At 42.6% G+C, this 20,214-nt stretch overlaps 1 protein-coding gene across 1 annotated transcript in view; it reads left to right on the top strand.

The window, feature by feature from the left end:
* Nucleotides 1-20,214, top strand: part of LRP8 (LDL receptor related protein 8) — a 1,071,653-nt gene that overhangs the window by 528,568 nt on the left and 522,871 nt on the right. The window lies entirely within an intron of this gene.

Here is a 20,214-nt window from a genome sequence, read left to right as displayed (position 1 = left end):
ATGCAAAAAGAAAAAATTAACTCTGTCAAAGGGGCGATATATAAATAATTTTTAAATAAAGGGTTCGACCAAAAACTGATCTTAAAGGCACACTATAACTTCCTTAAAGTCTGGACAGAGGAAGGGAAAGAGCTCTTAAAGGATTGAAAAAAGAAAAGCAGCCCCCCTAGTGCTAGGTCTCTTATGCCAACCATGAACGGAGAGTTAATCAGGACGGCTGGAGAGACAGTATTGCATGTTTACGGTGAGAGGGTGAGTCAGTACTATGAAGAGACCCGTTGGTTCATATACCAACTGCGGTCTTTTGAGGGTGGCTAACTCGGACTTCACTGCCTAACTAGGTAACAACTGATGATATTTGTCTTGGTGACAAATGTGTAACTTGCCGAAATGCTGAAGGGAAGACGTAACATTTGAGGTCTGTGAACAACTTTAGGTGATCCATCTAGAATCTTAGCTGTGCAAGTTAAACAATCCAGAATGAAGAGCCCTGTGTTTCGTGTCACCTAACCCAAGTCCAAAAAACACATACTGATTACCTCTACAGTATTTGTTCATTGCTGTTGTCCAAAGTTTGCAGAAAGTCCTAAGGAACAAGCATTTACAATGCAATGGTCTCGGCATCATTAAAGGAAGAGCTATTGGCATTGCTCATGACATTTCTTTTTTTTCTTTAAATCATAAACAAATGACATTGTCATTTACATTGCCAATACACAGCACTCTGCACTCAACAGCACACAGCACTCTGCACTCAACAGCACACACCGCTCTGCACCTGCACTTACTGCTCTGCACACTCACTCTGCATTCTGCACTCACTACTCTGCACACTCACAACTCTGCATTCTGCACTCACTACTCTGCACTCACAACTCTGCATTCTGCACTCACTACTCTGCACTCACTACTCTGCATTCTGCACTCACTACTCTGCACTCCTCACTACTCTGCACTCCTCACTACTCTGCACTCCTCACTACTCTGCACTCCTCTGCACTCACTACTCTGCACTCACTACTCTCTGCACTCACTACTCTCTGCACTCACTACTCTCTGCACTCACTACTCTCTGCACTCACTACTCTCTGCACTCACTACTCTGCACTCACTACTCTCTGCACTCACTACTCTTCACTCACTACTCTCTGCACTCACTACTCTTCACTCACTACTCTCTGCACTCACTACTCTCTGCCCTCACTACTCTCTGCACTCACTACTCTGCACTCACTACTCTACACACTCTGCACTTACTAGTCTGCACACTCAGTAGTCTGCACACTCACTACTCTGCACACTCACTACACTGCACTCACTACTCTGCACACTCACTACTCTGCACACTCACTACTCTGCACTCACTACTCTGCACTCACTACTCTGCACACTCACTACTCTGCACACTCACTACTCTGCACTCTTACTACTCTGCACACTCACTACTCTGCACACTCACTACTCTGCACACTCACTACTCTGCACACTCACTACTCTGCACACTCACTACTCTGCACACTCACTACTCTGCACACTCACTACTCTGCACACTCACTACTCTGCACACTCACTACTCTTCACACTCACTACTCTGCACACTCACTACTCTTCACACTCACTACTCTGCACACTCACTACTCTGCACACTCACTACTCTGCACTCACTACTCTGCACTCACTACTCTGCACTCTGCACACTCACTCTGCACACTCACTCTGCACTCACTACTTCGCACTCTGCGCACTCTGCACTCACACTCACCTTCTGCCTCACAGAGGGATGAAGTGAGCGCCGTTGTACTGGGCAGACCTGGGGTCGGGCGGGAGGGTCACCAGGGGCGCGCACGGCTTATAGAGCTATACTGATCAACACAATATTCTCCGGAGTGCCATCCATCTACCGCAGTAGCAGAAATTAGTTTGAAAGCATTGTCGAAGAATGCCAAAAAGCGCCTCATTTAGAAGCGATGAACAGAATTCAATTTTTAGAGCTCCCATGATGTGAAAACAATTTACAATGTACTGTGAACAAACTATTTACGAAGATAAAATATTAGTGAGATAGGTAGTAATCCTTATGCATATTGCCAGATAAGTAGGTGCACCAATGGTCCTCTACACTGGAAAGTCATTTTGAGGATGTAAACACTTCTCAGAAGACAATCTCCATGACTACAGCGGACCTGCAACAGTGTGCAAAATGTCATGACATTTTGTGTTTATGTACTCTGCTGTATAGATATTTATTGCCCTAATTTCTTTTCAGTATTAGAGGATATCTTTGAAAATACAAGCCTATTATGGAAGTGGATAGAAATGATTATGATCATCGTGGCTAACACAAAGGTGCAGTGAGGAAAGTGAGTGGCAGATATCGCCACCTCATGGTAACTGAGTATAGTGGGTCCAGTGGTAGCTTGCACAGCCACGTTCTTTCACTCCGTGTCCAGACTTTGACACTGTGGAATGGGGTTCAAGTCCCAGCGTCGGCTCTCCCAGAGATTACAAAAAAAACATGCTGATCGAAAGAAATAAAATTAAACAATACCGATTGGCGTGACGAGGATAAATCCATGTGCAGTGCACTGCCCCCTTGCCTTGTAGACACCGCAGCCCAAGAAAACATGATTGACGGAGCAAAACGGTGGTCTAATTGTCCATAGCCAAAGTATATAACAAGCTGAGGATCAACGGGCGCGAAAACAGCGTGGTGGGCGCGCACGTGACGCAGCGTGGGCGTGCACATCAGCTGAAGGATCGCCGGAGAAGACACCGAGTCTGCCTGCTGCCATGACTGACCCACTGCGGAGGGAAAGAGCCCGGTGAGTGGGGGTAGAGGGAGGGCAGCAGAGACAGAGTGGGCAGAGAGGGAGGGTGTGTGTGTGTGCGTGTGTGCGTGTGTCTGTTTCTGTGTGTGTCTGTGTGTGCACAGTGCATGCCTGCCTGCCTGTGTGTGTGCGCGTTCACAGACCCTGGTCAGCGCGTTCACAGCTCTATCTCCCTTCAGAGCGAACTCCATGACAATAGGTCTCGATGCCGAGACCTAAAAAGGAAGTTATGTCAGATGTGTATTGATCGTAGCACCCATCTTACTAAAAGAAGACGCTTGTGAACTTGGCCATGAAAGGTAGATAATGGACAGATGTTGAAAAGCCATCCTATGCCCTGGGCACCCCAATTGTTTTGCTGACTGGTACTGGTGGTAACTGACTCTCCCTAGGCTCTGCCTAACCAGGCCCTCAGCCAGTGCTATGCTAAAAACACTTAGAATACAGTGAAAACACCTACACGCACTAGGGTACACTATGGGTTAGGGAACCCTTATGATTGGCATGACCTCCCCTATAGTCCCTAGTACATAATAGGGCAGGGGGATCAAAACTACCTTCAAGTCCCTACTATATAATAGGGCATGCCAGTTTAGAGGCCAGCAGCCCTTTCTGCGCTTGCATGTGTGCACCGCTAAGAGCCTGTGGTCATTTTAAAAGCAGTCCTTGTATTACAGAACGGCTTTTACATGAAAATTGTGCCCAAACTGTAGTGTTAGGGGCACTGAACAATTGGTACACTACAATACTTTGGATAATTTGGTACCCCCAGGGTCTCCCCTGGGGTCATGTATGTATAAGGAGGGACGTTATAAAAGGGGTTTTATGTGCCTTGGGATTAGAGAAACTGTTCATTTCACTTCTCTCATTGTAGTAAAGTGCTTTCCAAAATCGACTTTTGTGCTAGGAGTACTGTGGAGTGAGGATCTGCATTGTTGTTGTATATCCGGGACCCCTAAAGTCTCCTCTAGGTGTCCACGGTGTGGGGGGTCATGTAGCTACAAGCAGGGTCCTTATAAAAGCTGTTTTATAGGCCCTGGCATTGCAGTAATTGGAAGTTGGAACCCCAGCCACATAGGTTAACATTGCAATAGTTTATGAATCCATAACTATCAGAAGGGACAACTGACAAATATAATTCTAGGACTTAGGAGAATGGTATTGATAAATCCAACAATATGCAGTTGTTGAATATGTCCTAAATTGTACAGAAAAGAAGTGAAGACTTTCTTGTCTGTGGCTTGAATTCAGCCTTCCAGTGGTCTGCCCTGTTTGGTCAGAGTTAAGTGGATTGAGCAGGCTGCTTTGATGAGGTGATAAATGGCACCCAGGCAGAACGGCTGTCACTTGTAAGAGGACTCTGCAGGAATGCCTGAGCAGGGGGGAGGGGTTGTAAAGCATCAGCTTCAACTTTAGAAGAAGAATGCCAGATCCATCAACCCCCTTCTACTCTGAACCCAGCCAGATGGCAGGTTTAACCCCTTCAGTGCTCATGACAAGGTCAACTCGTCATGGGTTTTACCTGCCCTGTGCTTATGACGAGTTGACCTTGTCATGAACAATGGTAAATCTGAGATTGCAGCACAGGAGTGGAAAACCCCCTAGCAGCCAAGGTGTTAAGGAAGGAATTTGCAGATGTAGGAGGGAGCGGAGCTATGGAAATGTGTCATCCTGGAGCTTGGTTTATCTAGCTCTTGGTTCTATGCTGAAACTTCCGCCATATTGAATTTTGGAAGACTAGTGCTTTCTGGGAGACTATTGTGTTTCCCTTTGGGGCCAATAGTCATGCTCTGGGGTGTTGCCCTTCACCTCATGGGACAGGCGTGCCTTCCTGCTTGATCCCAAAAAACACAGAATAAGTATCTGAGAAGAGCCTCTCAGATCTCCTGCTTGAAACCAGAGAAGATGAAGGGGCCATGCTGGAACTTCGCTTTGCATCAACCAGGCCCTGCACTCTGACTGACTGCGCCTGGATGCATTAAAAATAGTTTAGCCCAAATTCTAAAAACCAAACGTTTTGTTCCAAGACAATTTAGAGGACTTTAAAAATCTTAATTCACTTTACTGAAAGGTGTAATTTTTAAACACAAATCCTCATCCACATCGCAGATCGGGGCAAACATCTGCAATTTCTGGGGTAGATCTGCAACTTAAAAGTGAGAACTCATATGCACAGAAAGTAGATTTAGGGAAAGAGGGCGATGTCCTAGGCTCATATTTAAGGAACTAAATCTTAGTCCAACATGGATCACTTGAACATTTCCCATCCCTAGCTTTACAATACAGTGTAGAGAATACAATTAAAGATTGCCCTACCTATGATCCTCCTGTCTGTGTCTCAGCAACTTCTTCAGAAGAAGTCTTTCCAGGGAGACCTAACTCCAATGGATCTTTCGCCTCCTCTTGGCCATGACACACTGTGAAATGCCTTTAACAATTCAAGTCCCACAACATAGGGACACTTTAAATGGCAAAATACTAGTCAGCTCACTCTCAAAAATCATTAGTTCTAAGGAGAGATGCAGCCAATATAATTGGAGCTGAGTTAAAACATAAATCCTTACATTTCTGAAATGCTTGAGCAGAGGTAACTGGAGAATGGGTTAGTTAATAGGCCTGGCAAAGCAGTGAATTTTTGGTGCCCTTGTATGTCCTGCCACTTTGACCCATTGGCAAGAGGTGGTAGGCCAGCGTCATCCAGGTGTGCCTCCTAGAAGGCCGTTTATCAGTGTGGCGGAACCGTACCTGTTCTCCAGGTAGCTCTTCAGATGCATTTGGTGAGTTCTCAAAGTTACCCTTCAGCAGCCTATGGTGATGGAAAGAGAGTTGACTGTTTCCTTGCCTTGTGCTCAAGATATCCAGAGATTGTATCCCTTATCTGTAAAATATTCACGGTTAAAATGCCTTTGGTCCCCTGGTCCAGAGATGTAGGGTAAATGGGGCCTCACGCCCATCAAAGGTTGTCTGGGAGGTAACTGAGGGGGCTTTACCCACCAGTAGACTCTGTCCAATCCCGAACCTGTCTGTGACTTAGCTTCTCTTCAACTAAGGTGCACGCATTTGTTTAATAATACAGTTTCTTAAAAATAAAAAAAACATTTTAGCAACTTGTATAGTTGTCATCACAAACTAAAACATAGATATGAGTCTCAATAGCCTAGCCTCAGGGGTCTACAGTAATTATCGAAAATATCTTCCCTATGTTTCCATGCCCAGTAGGAAAATGCAGGACACTCCATTCTATGCACCACAAAAGGAAATTAGCTGCCTCGTAAACAATTTTTATAGCCATCAGTAAAAGCTGGATTTCAACCATTTACTACTTTTCCACTTGCAAACTGTGCACAGCAGCAGAAAATTGGAAACACATTACACGGATCTTTTATCAGCTAAACGCCCATTACTAGTGGCTATTTTGGGTTCAATTTCGATCTCCCAGCTGGCAAGTGCAAAGTATTCACCCTCAGCACCAGACTGTAACTTCTGCTATGTCTGCAGAGAAAATCAAATCAAATCAAATATTTACGCGCTGTCCCTTTACATAAATACTGTATTGATTCCGGGCTGTGAGATGAGGCTGTGTTCCCAAGAGCTGAGTGTTGGCATGTGTTTGCATTCTCTGTTTGGCAGGACATCCATACATCTCGAAATTCAATCCAGGTAGCTTTCTGACAAATCATTAAGATGAGAAACAATCGGCCACCTTAAATTGGGTGCTTGAGACATGCTCGAGTTACAAAGTTGTTGCAAGTTTCTTTCCACCAAAATCTTGGTGAGAAATGTTTAATACAATCTGTAACATTATCAAAATAATATCCCAGACTTATTGTGAGCAGGGAAATCGATCTCAATTATTGGCGTTAACATTTGCTGTGAGATTTCAAAGCCATGTGAAAAGTTGAGAGAATTAAATGGAGTTTGTGAAATTTTTAGTGAGAAAATGACCTCACATTTTGACATAATTTTGTCCAATGTGATATTGTAAGCGTTGTGCATTACTCTTACTCGATAACCCCTGTGACACATTTGTGCCTTTTCTTGATGACATGAAAGACCATATAAGGTTATTGCATTTGCTGATGAGTATGGAAGATTGGAGAATCTCAACTCTCCAAATAAAAAATTATAAAAAATTGCATTCCAGTGAGTATGATGTGCTTCTGAGGAGTGCAAAATGGATACAAACTCAAATAGGTTCTGTTAGAAATTGGAGTCTCTAATTAACAGAGGATGGGTCCTTTGTTCAAGTAGGGACCCTGCTTCTAGTTAGCTTAAGGGGATATACAGTTTATATAACCCCTGCTCACCCCCTTGGCAGCTTGGCACAAACAGACCGGTTAATCCTAAAGGCAATGTGTTAAGTATTTGTACTTAAATCACACAGTAACACAGTGAAAATACCACTAATGGACACAACACCAGTTTAGAAAAAATACGGTATCTTTATCTAAACCAAACAAGACCTAAACCACAAAAATCCACCATATATACATCAAAATAGCACTTAAAAACAGTTACTTGCAGAAATAGAAGAGCAGTGGAGTTCAGGGGAGCTGGTGCTGAAGTCTTTGTGTTCCTAAGACTTCAGAACAAGAAGCCAGCACGCACAAGCTTTTGGAGATTCTTCTTCAAGCAGGTTCACAGCAAAGTTGCAGTCTTGGCAGAAGCAGCAACTGCATCCCAACCCAGCAAAGAACACAGCAAAGGGTCAGTACTCCTCCTTACAGCTCTCCAGCTCTTCTCTTGAGCAAAAAGCTCCTCTTGAGTACAGAAGTGATCCAATTCTCTGGTGTTTAAGGTCCAGTATTTATACCCCATTTTGTCTTTGTTCTCTTTATTGCATTGGTCCCTGAGCCCAGTCCAAACCAGCTCGGTCCTCTCTAGAGCAGCATCACTACAGGAGGAGGAGACAGAATTGTGCAGAGGAGACACTGTCTATTCAGGTGTAAGTGAAACTCCCCCCACCACTCGAAATGCAGCCAAGGACTACTCAGCTCAGCTCTGAGTTACCCCGGCAGGACACCCTCACCCCCCCCCCCTTTGTGGCTGTCTACAGTGAATGCACATCCCCAGCCCATGTCACTCCAAAACCAGACAGTCAATACAAAAACCAGCAGAGGCACACAAATTGGTTCGATAAGAAAATGCCTACTTTCTAAAAGTGGCATTTTCAAACACACAATTTAAAAACCATCTCTCTAAAAAGATGTATTACATTTTGATTTCAGAGAGCCTCGACTAAAGTTCTCTATCTTGTCCCAATATAAAGTTATACTTGTAAGATGTTACAAAGTAACTCCCATATTAGTTTATGGGACAGATAGCATTTCAATGGTGAAAAACAAAATTGGCAGTATTTCACTATCAGGACATGTAAGACACACCAGCACATGTCCTAACATTTACCTACACTGCATCCTGCCCATGGGGGTACCTTGGGCCTACCTTAGGGGTGTCTTACATATAAGGAAAGAGAAGTTTGGGGTCTGGCAAGAGGGTGCACTTGCCTAGTCGACATGGCAGTTTAAAACTGTGCCCCGACATTGCACTTGCAGTCTGAGATACCTTTACAGGACTATTCACATGGGTGGCACAATCAGTGCTGCAAGCCCACTAGTGATTCAAAAAAGGGGGTGGTGATGAACAGAGTGTCTGAATTAAGCAGACCACTCTTACCCAGTCAAGAGATCAGGGCTTGATCCATCACCGTTATTTAGCTCACTGCATCACCCCAGTTCAGAACCTGGCTATATGCAAATTAGTCTGACCCAGTGCCTCATGGGAACAGGGCAGACCAAACTACCAAGCCAATTCTTCACCGGAAAGAAGACAAGCTTCCGGGGACCGGTTTCTGGCATTTCAGCCGTCGTCGGCCCGGCTTGCTTGAATCCTGGTGGTGCAGTGAGCAAGGGACTCATGTCTGAGTATACCCTGCCACACTTGTGGTGGCCAAAAACGATTCAAAAAAGGGGGTGGTGATGAACAGAGTGTCTGAATTAAGCAGACCACTCTTACCCAGTCAAGAGATCAGGGCTTGATCCATCACCGTTATTTAGCTCACTGCATCACCCCAGTTCAGAACCTGCCTATATGCAAATTAGTCTGACCCAGTGCCTCATGGGACCAGGGCAGACCAAACTACCAAGCCAATTCTTCACCGGAAAGGAGACAAGTTTCCGGGGACCGGTTTCTGGCATTTCAGCCATCATCGGCCCGGCTTGCTTGAATCCTGGTGGTGCAGTGAGCAAGGGACTCATGTCTGAGTATACCCTGCCACACTTGTGGTGGCAAAAAACGATTCAAAAAAGGGGGTGGTGATGGTGCAGTGAGCTAAAAAACGGTGATGGATCAAGCCCTGATCTTTGGACTGGGTAAGAGTGGTCTGCTTAATTCAGACACTCTGTTCATCACCACCCCCTTTTCTGAATCGCAAGCCCACTAGTAGCATTTGATTTACAGGCCCTAGCACACTCCGTGCAGTTTACTAGGAACTTACAAGTAAATCAAATATGCCAATCATGGATAACCAATAAGGATACCAATTTACACAGGGAGCATTTGCACTTTGACACTGATCAACAGTGACATAGTACCCAAAGTATCTAAGCCAGCAAAATCAAAATCCGGCACAGCATCACAAATGCAGGAGGTAGAGTCAGGGGAAACCATGCCAGGGATGCCAAATAAAACCGGTGCAAATGACTGGATCTTATGGCAATGTCCCAGCTCAGGTGTGCATGACCTCGAAAAAGGTTACTCAGGAAAAAACAGTGGAATTGAACACAAATGTGCTCACTAACTTATAAAGATATCAACAAACATACCACTGAGTTAATTGTTCAATGAAAAATAATGAATTGTCACCGTAAAGACTTAGAAACGGCATTTTCAATCTTTTTAATTTCTTTCTCTACCCAACTTTTATAATCTAATGAATATTTTTTATGTTAGTTTCAGCACTCTAAATGCATCAAAGGAAAAACGTGTGTGCTACATCCTTTTCCAGTGCTGTCCCTGCCTCTTTAAATTCCGCCTTGCATTTCCATCATCGTCATCACCCACAGCGACTGTTGTCACATTAGTGTAAGACTATTCCTCCAGGAGGCAGAGAAATAATGAAACCTCAGTGGGTGTAGTGTTTCGAAAATGCGGGGCTTGCTGGCATCCTTGTGTTCTTGGAAGGCTGCTTTGCAGCCTGCGCGTGATGCAACAACCATCATTGTCTGGGGACGCCGTGCATTGTAACGTTCAAGGCAATTGCTTCTTGGAGTGATCCCTCAAGGAAGGAGGAAGAGAAGAGAAGCAGTTGGAGACTAAATGCTTCGCTGCACTCTTCATTCGCTGGCAGATCAGAGCTCCCAAGCCCTGTTTGGGAACCTTTGCACCACAAGGCTGAAGAAGATATCTTACTTCAGAACTTGTTTTTATTGGGGCCTCCTTGATGGAGGGGTGTGACTATCTGTATGGTACAACAAGGCATTATATTCACTATTGTATGCCAGTTCTCAATGGTAAGGACAGTTCATGATATCAGAGAGCATATACAAGTGTTATGTGAAGAAATATATGAAGGTGCATTGATAAGGACGTCACCTACGAGCCATCTAATCTGTCAGTTGCTTTACCTTTTGCAATACCATGGCATCTCTGTAGTTACACTACGATGAATACTAAAATGTAAGGCATTTTTACATTTCAATACTCCGGGCCTGATTACGATCTTGGCGGATGAGATACTCTATAGGAGAAGTGTGGCTCAATGGTTAGAGCGGCAGACCCTGATGCAGAGGCCTGGCCCGGGACCAGGGTTCAATTCCCCGCCTCGGCGGGTCTTGGGCTCAAAATTCCAAGGACCTGATAATTCTCGCCTCGGTGCCTATTCCAATCATGGGTCCCACTCTGCAACTCTGGGCAATAGCTTGCTTAATCTCCACAACGGCCCCCAGAACGCTAAGGATGCCTGGCCTCCACCTTGGGGGTGCCCAGGAGTGGACGCCTCACAGGGAAAGCCAGGATGGGTTCCACAGCGGTATTCGTACAAGCGCCTTGAGACCCTTGCGGGTGAGTAGTGCGCTATACAAGTATCAATTTACATTTACATTTTATTAGAAACGTGAGGGATATCCCATCTGGCATATTACAAGTTCCATAGGATATAATGGAATTGAAATATGGCAGACGGGAGAGTATCCCATCCGCCAAGATCATAATTCGGCCCTAAGTATGTCTTTGGAGGCTGAGGGATAGACGCCGGGAACAGAATCCTAGCAGAGATAAACAGAATCAATAACTATTTGGCGTTAGATAGGTTCCAGGCTGCCAAGCATCCATGCAGGTGGATCACCATCACCTTGCTGCAATTACCACAGCTCAGGCGAGTAACAGCAAGAGAGGATGTAAATATAAAGATATTTATCTAAATGTTCTTATCTCGAGCTAGATTGTAAAGTCTGGCAGCACTTAAAAGAGATGAAGTGCAGGAGTCCAGACAGCAGGAAGCAATTTGTGCATAATGAGGAGAACCTTGAACTGGGACCTATACCTGAATGCTACCCGGCCGGGGGCCACTGATGTAACAGTCAATGTAATGGCATTTCTTCAAACTAACCACCAACAGGGCGGCTCCAGTGCTCCTGTACAGCTCAGAGGTTGTAGTATGATAAGTAAATTAGGCACTAGCCTGTAGAGGACATGGCAGTCGTCAACGTTTGTTGGCAGGAGATTAATAACCGCCTACTGGAAATCTCTGTACGGCATGAACCTCTCTTCCTCCTTAAACCAATCACAGCAAGGAGACCAGAAGAAGCCACCGATTTAACATGCACTTCCATTGATACTTGTATCCAGCTCTGTTGCCCCGTCGACTAACTTCTTTAATTTTAGGATATCATGCACTTGGAAACACAGTCAATCATTTTCTCAAAACCTATCGACAGTGAAATGTTGTTGAAAAGGCTTTTTCAGATCTTTCCAGCAAAAGCGTACTAAGGAAAATTTTTAAGGGTGTTTTCTTTCTGCAAGATTTTTTATTTGTTATTTTATTTTTATTTTCTAAGAGACCACCTATGCAAAGTTGATAATCTTTTGAAAAAAGAATAATAAAGTTAGCAGAAGTCATGCTTCCTACATAACTTTTATAGACTACTGTCATTCATACTTGTCATTATTTATAGTCCTTTGGCAGTTGCATGTTACACATAATCCATATCATACTGAATAATTAAGTAACCAACCGGAAATCCTCCATTTTTCTGGTGCTATAGGTTGGTCCCCTTGTACCTGTTGTGCCTCCAGAAACCTCCTGATCCCATCTCTTGCGTGCTAGTGTATAATATCCCCAGTTTGTTTTCAGCCACTCTGACCAGAAGGCTCTTCCGTTTGTTGCAAAACAATTAGAGCATGTCACTGGACACCAGGGGAAGAATTAATCTCTGCCACTTATTGTTGGTTTAAAATTATCATGTATTACTTTGTTTTTATGATAAAAAATCTTTGTTTTTGAGATTTGTCACCTTTTGAACGAATTTCTTGTATTGCATTCGTGTTAATGTGATTTTATGTTGCCTAGGAATTATATTCTCAATTGTGTCTGGACACCAGGGGAGCCATCCTCATACAATGTTGCTATAACGTGTTTTTACTCTTGAGTAGTCTTAAGTAGAAGATCTCTTGGAAGCCATACTATAATAAACCAATTAAAACAGTTGTAGCGGTCAATTTCTTGAAGCAGGACTTTTTGGAGCTACTGATCCATCTCTGAAGGTGGTCAAAAAGTTGATAAGATTTCTAGTAGGTTTATCCTTTCGTTGTCTACCATGTCTTCTTGTTTGATCAGCCATTTAGTTGTGTTGTTTTTAATTGAAAAGCAGGCTACCTCTGAAGCCTGCATTAAAACATGAGATATTTCTACATCCTGCCAGTTGCAGGTAGGTGACTCTATCACACTGCCCCGCAATCGTATTTTACATCAATTGCAAGAACATGAACATTTATCTTCCAGGTGTCAAACTCAGGGAACCACTAATCTCAGATCACATCTCTTACCCCTTCAACAATTACATTTAATTGCAGCAGAAACTAAAACAAATGGGGGATACAACTTACAAGGGCAGTCGGTGAGTGATTTCAACCCAGGTCTCAAAACACAATTAGACACCACCAAACGGACATTGTGCAACCCTTAACCCTTAATCCTTTATTCCAAAATAATTTATTGTGGATAAAACATCCAGCCCTTTAAAATCTTACCTTGCAGGAGTACACACAGAGGTACATGTATCCGTACAATAGCACCACATTTCTGCTTTTAAATGGGGGTCTTAGATCCATCACAGGAGTTGTCCTTTGTGCAAAAAAAAATTCAACATGCATGACTCTGAGTTATAATATCTGGAGTTAATATAGTCACTACATTGCAGCTAGAACATCACTACATTGAAAGATTTGAGCCGCACACGCCGCAGGTAAGATTCCACAGTTTATTAAACCATTCGTGAAGCCCCACTGTCCTAATGCATTACAGCCGCACTCGGCCTTCTTCAGAGGAGGGGCTTTAAACATCACATGGCCTCCTGAACACACCTAGACCCAATAATTGTTCCAATAATAATTACCCTCAGGTGGGTGCCCAAATAAGCATCAGTGTTGAGCATACTGGTCTTTGTAGTGCGTCTTGGGCCTCATAATTACTTCCCTTCGGTGGGCGATGTTAACTTTGTTTTAAAAATAAGGTTTTCCTGCTGTCCCCTTGCGCACCATTTTCAAGCACGCCGTGCTCCAATGTAATTATTATATATCATATTTATTATATGAACTGCTTGTCATTTTTCGTGGAGGGTAACTACTCCTTTAGTTTTATATTAGTAGTCCCCTATTAGTTTTTATTTCTATAATGAAGTAAAATATCTGTGTGTGTGTGTGTGTGTGTGTGTGTGTGTGTGTGTGTATATATATGTATATATAAAACTTTGGAGAAGAAAACCAAATCGGAAATTACGAAGTGGTGGGAGCATAAGTCTCTCACCAAGTACGTCGAAGCCGGTCGAGTTCCGCGTGGTCTGCGGATCATGCTGGCGCCTAGCTTCGAGGACCCCAACCCAGCAATGCTAAAGGAATGGGGTGAATTGAATTTGGATGCGTCAATGAACTTGGTAAGAGTGCTGATAAAATACGCGGTCATAGACCGCGATAAACTGCTTGAGGAAATTAAGGGCATTAATGAGCAGCTGGATGCGACCACTGACCCTGATACTAAGTTGCTGATTACAAACATGCGTAAAGAAATTAGTGAGAGACTGCACAAACATGAAGAGCGGATTAAAATCAGAAAAGTGCACAAATTCGCAAGGGACTTGAAGGACTACGAGACTGGGCAAATTTACACTTTTGCCAGAAAATATGACCGTGCTAAGCAAGCAAAATGGTCCAAACAAGCCGCGAAAGGTGGAGCCAGTAATAGCAACCTGGCAACAACGAGTCGACAAGATGAGGTAAACGAAAACTCCGATCCAGATACAGTCTCTCTGGCCAGCTCATCAAGCATGTCTCTCTCCGAGATCAGCAACACAGAAGTGCAACCGGGAAGAGTTCTAGAAATTGGGGAAGAGATGGATTTTTTAGTGGACGACCGGCTGCAAACTTTGCGTCCGAGGCACAAAAAGAATTACAACGTAAAAAGCGCAACGCAAGACGCCACGCAAGACGCAAAAGGCGGAAAGCAACATCAGCAGCCTCAACAACAGAAGAGAAAGAAGCAATGGTTCAACAAAAAGAAGTAATAAAAGATTGCACCATCACGAATCTCTCTGATGTCACCCTTACTACAGCAGAAGAGCAATTATTAGCTCTAGGATTGAACTTTTGTCCTGAAAGTTCATTCAATTACACAAACACGAGAGCGGATGTGTTTAAGTTCATTCGCAAGCTTAAGTTAAAAAAGTTTTTTGCATCCAAAAATTCAACTAAAAACATGGAGCGTACTACTACCACCGCCGCCGCCACAGTTCAAACAGTCCCGGCAGCAAGAGATGCCAGACTTATGCTCACGTTATGTGATCTGGGAAACACAGCAGCGGCCTCGACACAGGACAACGACGGTACTCAGAATACCCAAAGAGAACTGATGAATGTGGACATTCGCCAAAGAGGAGCGGGAGAAAGTCCGTTCAAACCAGTAAGTACCTTTTTACCCGTCATGCCGAAAGATGCAATCGATATTTATCATGAGTGCGTGACGGAAGATTTGAAAAGGCTTAATCGTGTGACACAGGCACAATCTAATAAGAACAATGCTAGGATCATACAATACAATACTCTAATGAAAAGACTCAGTCAAAATCAGGAAATTGTCATAAATAAATCTGACAAGGGGGGCAATATAGTCTTGTGGAGAAAGGAAGAGTATATGGCCGAAGCCATGAGACAGCTTAATGACCCCTCCTGCTACGAAAGATCAAATGGAATGGCCTATAAACGGGCCAAAGACAATTTGAAAAAACTGTTAATGTCTTACAAAAGAACCAATTTGATCTCCCAAGCAGAATTTGACTACCTTCATAGAGAACATCCGGTCATACCGATATTGTATTTGATCCCAAAAATTCATAAGCAGAAAATCCCCACCCCAGGCCGCCCCATCATAGCGGCCATTAACAGTGTGGGGGAAAACATCTCACATTATATAGACTTTTTTCTGCAGGACATTGTCAAAGAGTTGCCCAGTTACTTAAAAGACACAGGGGACTTTCTCAACAAACTCAATTCCATTCAATGGCGTGAAAATTGGTGTATTTTGACTCTAGACATAGAGTCCTTATACACCTCTATAGATCACACCAAAGGATTAGACGCTATCACACACTATCTTGGTTTTCGATCATGTGAATATTATGCACACAACAAGATGTTATGTGAATTGATAGATTGGTGTTTAAATAACAACTACTTTATGTTTGCCAAAAATGTCTGGAGACAGGTGCGAGGTGTGGCGATGGGATCGTGCTTCTCCCCCAGCTACGCATGTTTGCATGTGGGCTGGTGGGAGGAGCGCGGTCTCACCGGTACCCCCGGATTCAATAAGGTTAAATACTGGAAACGGTTTATTGATGACGTTTTTTGTATTTGGGAGGGGGATGAGGAAAGTGCGAAAGTTTTTGTTGATGCATTGAATCAGAATAATGACAACTTGTTCTTCACGGCCCACATCAGCAAGGAAAAAGCAGATTTCCTAGATGTTCATGTTACTGTTACCAACAACATTGTAGCTACGTCATTATATCGCAAACCGACGGCTGGCAATAGCATATTACATGCTAGTAGCAAACATCCCCAACACGTCATCACCAATATTCCCTATGGGGAGCTGCTTAGAGTTAAGAGAATTAGCAGCACTCCTGAAACCTTTGAACATGAAGCTCAGATCACTATAAACAGACTGAAAGCTAGGGGATACAACAATAAGGTCCTCAATAGCGCACTGAGACGATGTCGAGCTAAGTCTCGGGAATCTCTTCTGACTTCTGAATCCGTGGACATGGAATCAGAGAACCCTGCCCCTCGCCTTGTGCTAGCATTTAGCAAGCAAGAAAAACAAATAAGGTCCATTATGAGGAAGCACTGGTCCATTTTGCGCACTGACAGCATCCTGGGTGATATCATCCCCAGTACACCTGTCATTACGTACAAAAAAGCACCCAGTATGCACAACTGTCTGGTCAAGAACAGCCCTGAACTAGGTAATGGTAGCGCTTGGCTGAAACAAAAAGGTTTCTTTAAATGTTCCTCTTGTAGGGCATGTAAATTTGGTGTTAACACATCATATTATTTTAAACCATTCAGCCCTAAGAGGAAAGTCATTCGGGGTTACTTTAATTGTCATAGTGAGTTTGCAATATATGTCCTGACGTGCACCTGTGGCCTACGATATGTGGGCAGTACCAAACTACAGGTGCACGCCAGGATTTTGCAACACTTGCGAGCAATTGTAAACAATGACAATACGTACCCTGTAGCACGTCATTTCAAGTCCACTCATAATAATGATTTGTCCAATCTATCATATTATGTTATTGATGTGGTTGCGCCACTTGTTAGAGGAGGTGACAGGGAAAAACTGCTACGAAAAAAGGAAACTGAATACATAATTGAACTAGACAGCAAGTACCCGAATGGGCTGAACACCACTGAAGACTTACATCATTTGTTATAGTCTCACTATTCCTATTGATCTCATATGGGGTTTTCTCTGTATTTTTCTCCTTAAGGTCCTTCTGAACACAACAACTGATACCAGAAGGTGCCAGGCCTGGCACCACATGGGAATCTACAAAAGATTCATTTATCATACGGACCTTGATGTATATAGCTTTCCTGTATATAGCTTTACTCTATCCATTAATAGAATAATTTGGGGACTTATGATTTTCAGTCTACCTACAACATGTTTTTATGTTCACAAGGGTGCACGTTCACCAGATTTTTAATTTAGTTCACGTTAAGATTCATCATTAGTGAGTAACGTAATATCAGTCTTGATTTACTATTAGCACATGTATATATTGATTCATTTCATTTTCCTGAAGCACACACATTGATATGTTTACTTTTCGAATATAATGTTATGCAAGTCGAAAAGGATGTAAATTTTGTAAATAAGCAAATAGTGTATATTTTTGTAAGATATAAATATGTATATATGTACAGAAGTAGGTATATGTACATAATTTTGTATTTTTATATATAGATAACATATATATATTCATATATTTTTCTAAATGTACTTAGCAGGATTCGAATTCAATGGGAACATTTGTGTGTAGAATTGTTATATATATATTAAGGATGTTTTATACATGGCTATAGATCAATATGATATTGTAAATGCATTCATGCAGATATAATTTTTCAAAAGTTTATCAACTCTGATAAGTTATTTAACTATATATACAGAGGTGTGCACGTATTTTCTCAATGAAATACGTGTTTTTTCTATGTCTACACCTTTGTAACTCACGTCAATGGGTGGAGCATCACTAATAAGAGAAAAAAACTGTATAAATTTGTAACTGACCAGGTGCGCAATGTGTGACCAAGAGCACGAGTTGCTCGAAACGCGTAACCGGAGAGGTTTGAAATAAAATCTCCTTGATTGCAACCTTGGGTCCGTGTCTTCGTTCCACAGAAGTGTGGTGTTTTTGAAGATTGTTTCTGTTCATATATATATATATATATATATATATATATATATATATATATATATATATATACTCCAACAACAACCCCAGCATACGAGAAATAAACTCACTGGTACCGTGGCCTCAAAACGGTATTTATTTCAGCAACGGGTAAACCCAACGCATTTCGCAGTAACCCTCACTGCTTTCTCACGGGTGATTTAATAAAGTGCAATACAAGTATTTAAAGGTGCAGGGTTCATTTGCGTCATCGTCATAAACATAGTAAACATAGTTTGGTATTTGAAATCGATGCACTATTTATAAGTGTATTCAAGCATTCAAAAGAACTTCATTAAATTTCTTACAAATCGTATTTAGGTTTGTAATTCATTATGAAGTAAACACCAACATATTTATGTCATACTGGCTACTCGCCATGAAAATCAATAAAGTTTTCAAAAACAAAATTGTATATATATATTCCATTCACTGCTTACAGATTGCACACAGCCAGAACGCCGAGGGTGCTCGTGGAACACCTGTGCCAGGGTGTTTGAAAATATCAGTACTTCCGCAAACTGTAAATTACAAAACGGCACTTCAAGTAAAGTTGCTTTGGTTTAATCTGCTAGGCAGAACATAAATCATGTGTAATGTCAGACGAGTATCAGCTTACAAAGCCTTTGTCAAAACACGTCGTGACAAAGAATTTGTAAGCCGAAATGCATGCGACTGTACACGGCAAAAAAGTTATTAGCAAAACATAACATGTTATTCCTATGGAAAGTAGGTTCTAACTATAATTATCAACTGAAAACCGCCAGAAGGTAATATATATATATATATATATATATATATATCATATCATATATATATATTACCTACTGGCGGTCGCCAGTAGGTATATATAGTTAGGATTTTTTTGATTAGGGATTTCTGAAAATTCTATGTTGAATAACTTTGGCATTGATGGACGGAATTGGCTAAAATTTTCAGGAAAATGGCACATTTTGTTTCTGAGCGTCCCCTGTAATGTCAGACGAGTATCAGCTTACAAAGCCTTTGTCAAAACACGTCGTGACAAAGAATTTGTAAGCCGAAATGCATGCGACTGTACACGGCAAAAAAGTTATTAGCAAAACATAACATGTTATTCCTATGGAAAGTAGGTTCTAACTATAATTATCAACTGAAAACCGCCAGAAGGTAATATATATATATATATATATATATATATATCATATCATATATATATATTACCTACTGGCGGTCGCCAGTAGGTATATATAGTTAGGATTTTTTTGATTAGGGATTTCTGAAAATTCTATGTTGAATAACTTTGGCATTGATGGACGGAATTGGCTAAAATTTTCAGGAAAATGGCACATTTTGTTTCTGAGCGTCCCCTGAAAGTTTGGGGGGGGTTCGTCAAGCGGGGGTGGAGAAAAAAGGGGGGTCCCAAAACGTGTTTTTAACATTGAGTTTTCCATAGGGCGGTTGGACTCACTTTTAGCTCGAACGGCTGAATGGATTTCTATGAAACTTGGCAAAATTGTAGAGACTGTTTGCCCGATGTGCCTTTGCTAGGTCTCAAGATATGTGCTCCAGTGGATTTTGAGAAATTTACTTTCAAAAAATATATATATCTGTGACAGCATCCCGGTTAGCGCCCCGGTTCGCGTACCAGACGCGTAACGGAACTTCGCGAGGAGAAGCAGATTGGCTCTCCGGTGACTCAACATTCTAAACAGTCCGGAGCGGCCGCCATCTTGTCTCTCGGTAGGATCGAGAGACAAGAGGTGGAAATAAACGAAGGGGGAAATGAATGAAAGGGGCAAGGTAGACCCCTCCTGACCCCCTAGGATTGATGTGGGGGCTATTAAAGGGCCCCGCGGGGCAAAAAAATAAAAGAATTTTTTTTTCGATTTTTCGCGGTGGTAGCTCACCGGTAGCGTAACGGGAGTCCGCCATCTTGTGTTTCGGACGCATTTAGTCACAAGATGGAGGATACACAATGTTGGGAATGGGTATAAGGGGGCACGGGAGACATATCCTGACCCCCTAGGTTTTCTGAGGGTGGCTGAGGAGGCCCATATATGTAAAATAAAAAAATTTGCACGGTTAGCGCCCGGTCCGCGCAGCGGGTAGCGTTCCGGAAAGCGTAACAAGGGGAAAACCAAGGGAAATAGTAAAATAATATTTGAGTGCTTTGA

Source organism: Lissotriton vulgaris, chromosome 1_1 (genome assembly GCF_964263255.1).
Source record: "Lissotriton vulgaris chromosome 1_1, aLisVul1.2, whole genome shotgun sequence".
In the NCBI taxonomy this organism is placed as follows: Eukaryota; Metazoa; Chordata; class Amphibia; order Caudata; family Salamandridae; genus Lissotriton; species Lissotriton vulgaris.
This window is presented reverse-complemented; position numbering and strand designations above follow the sequence as displayed.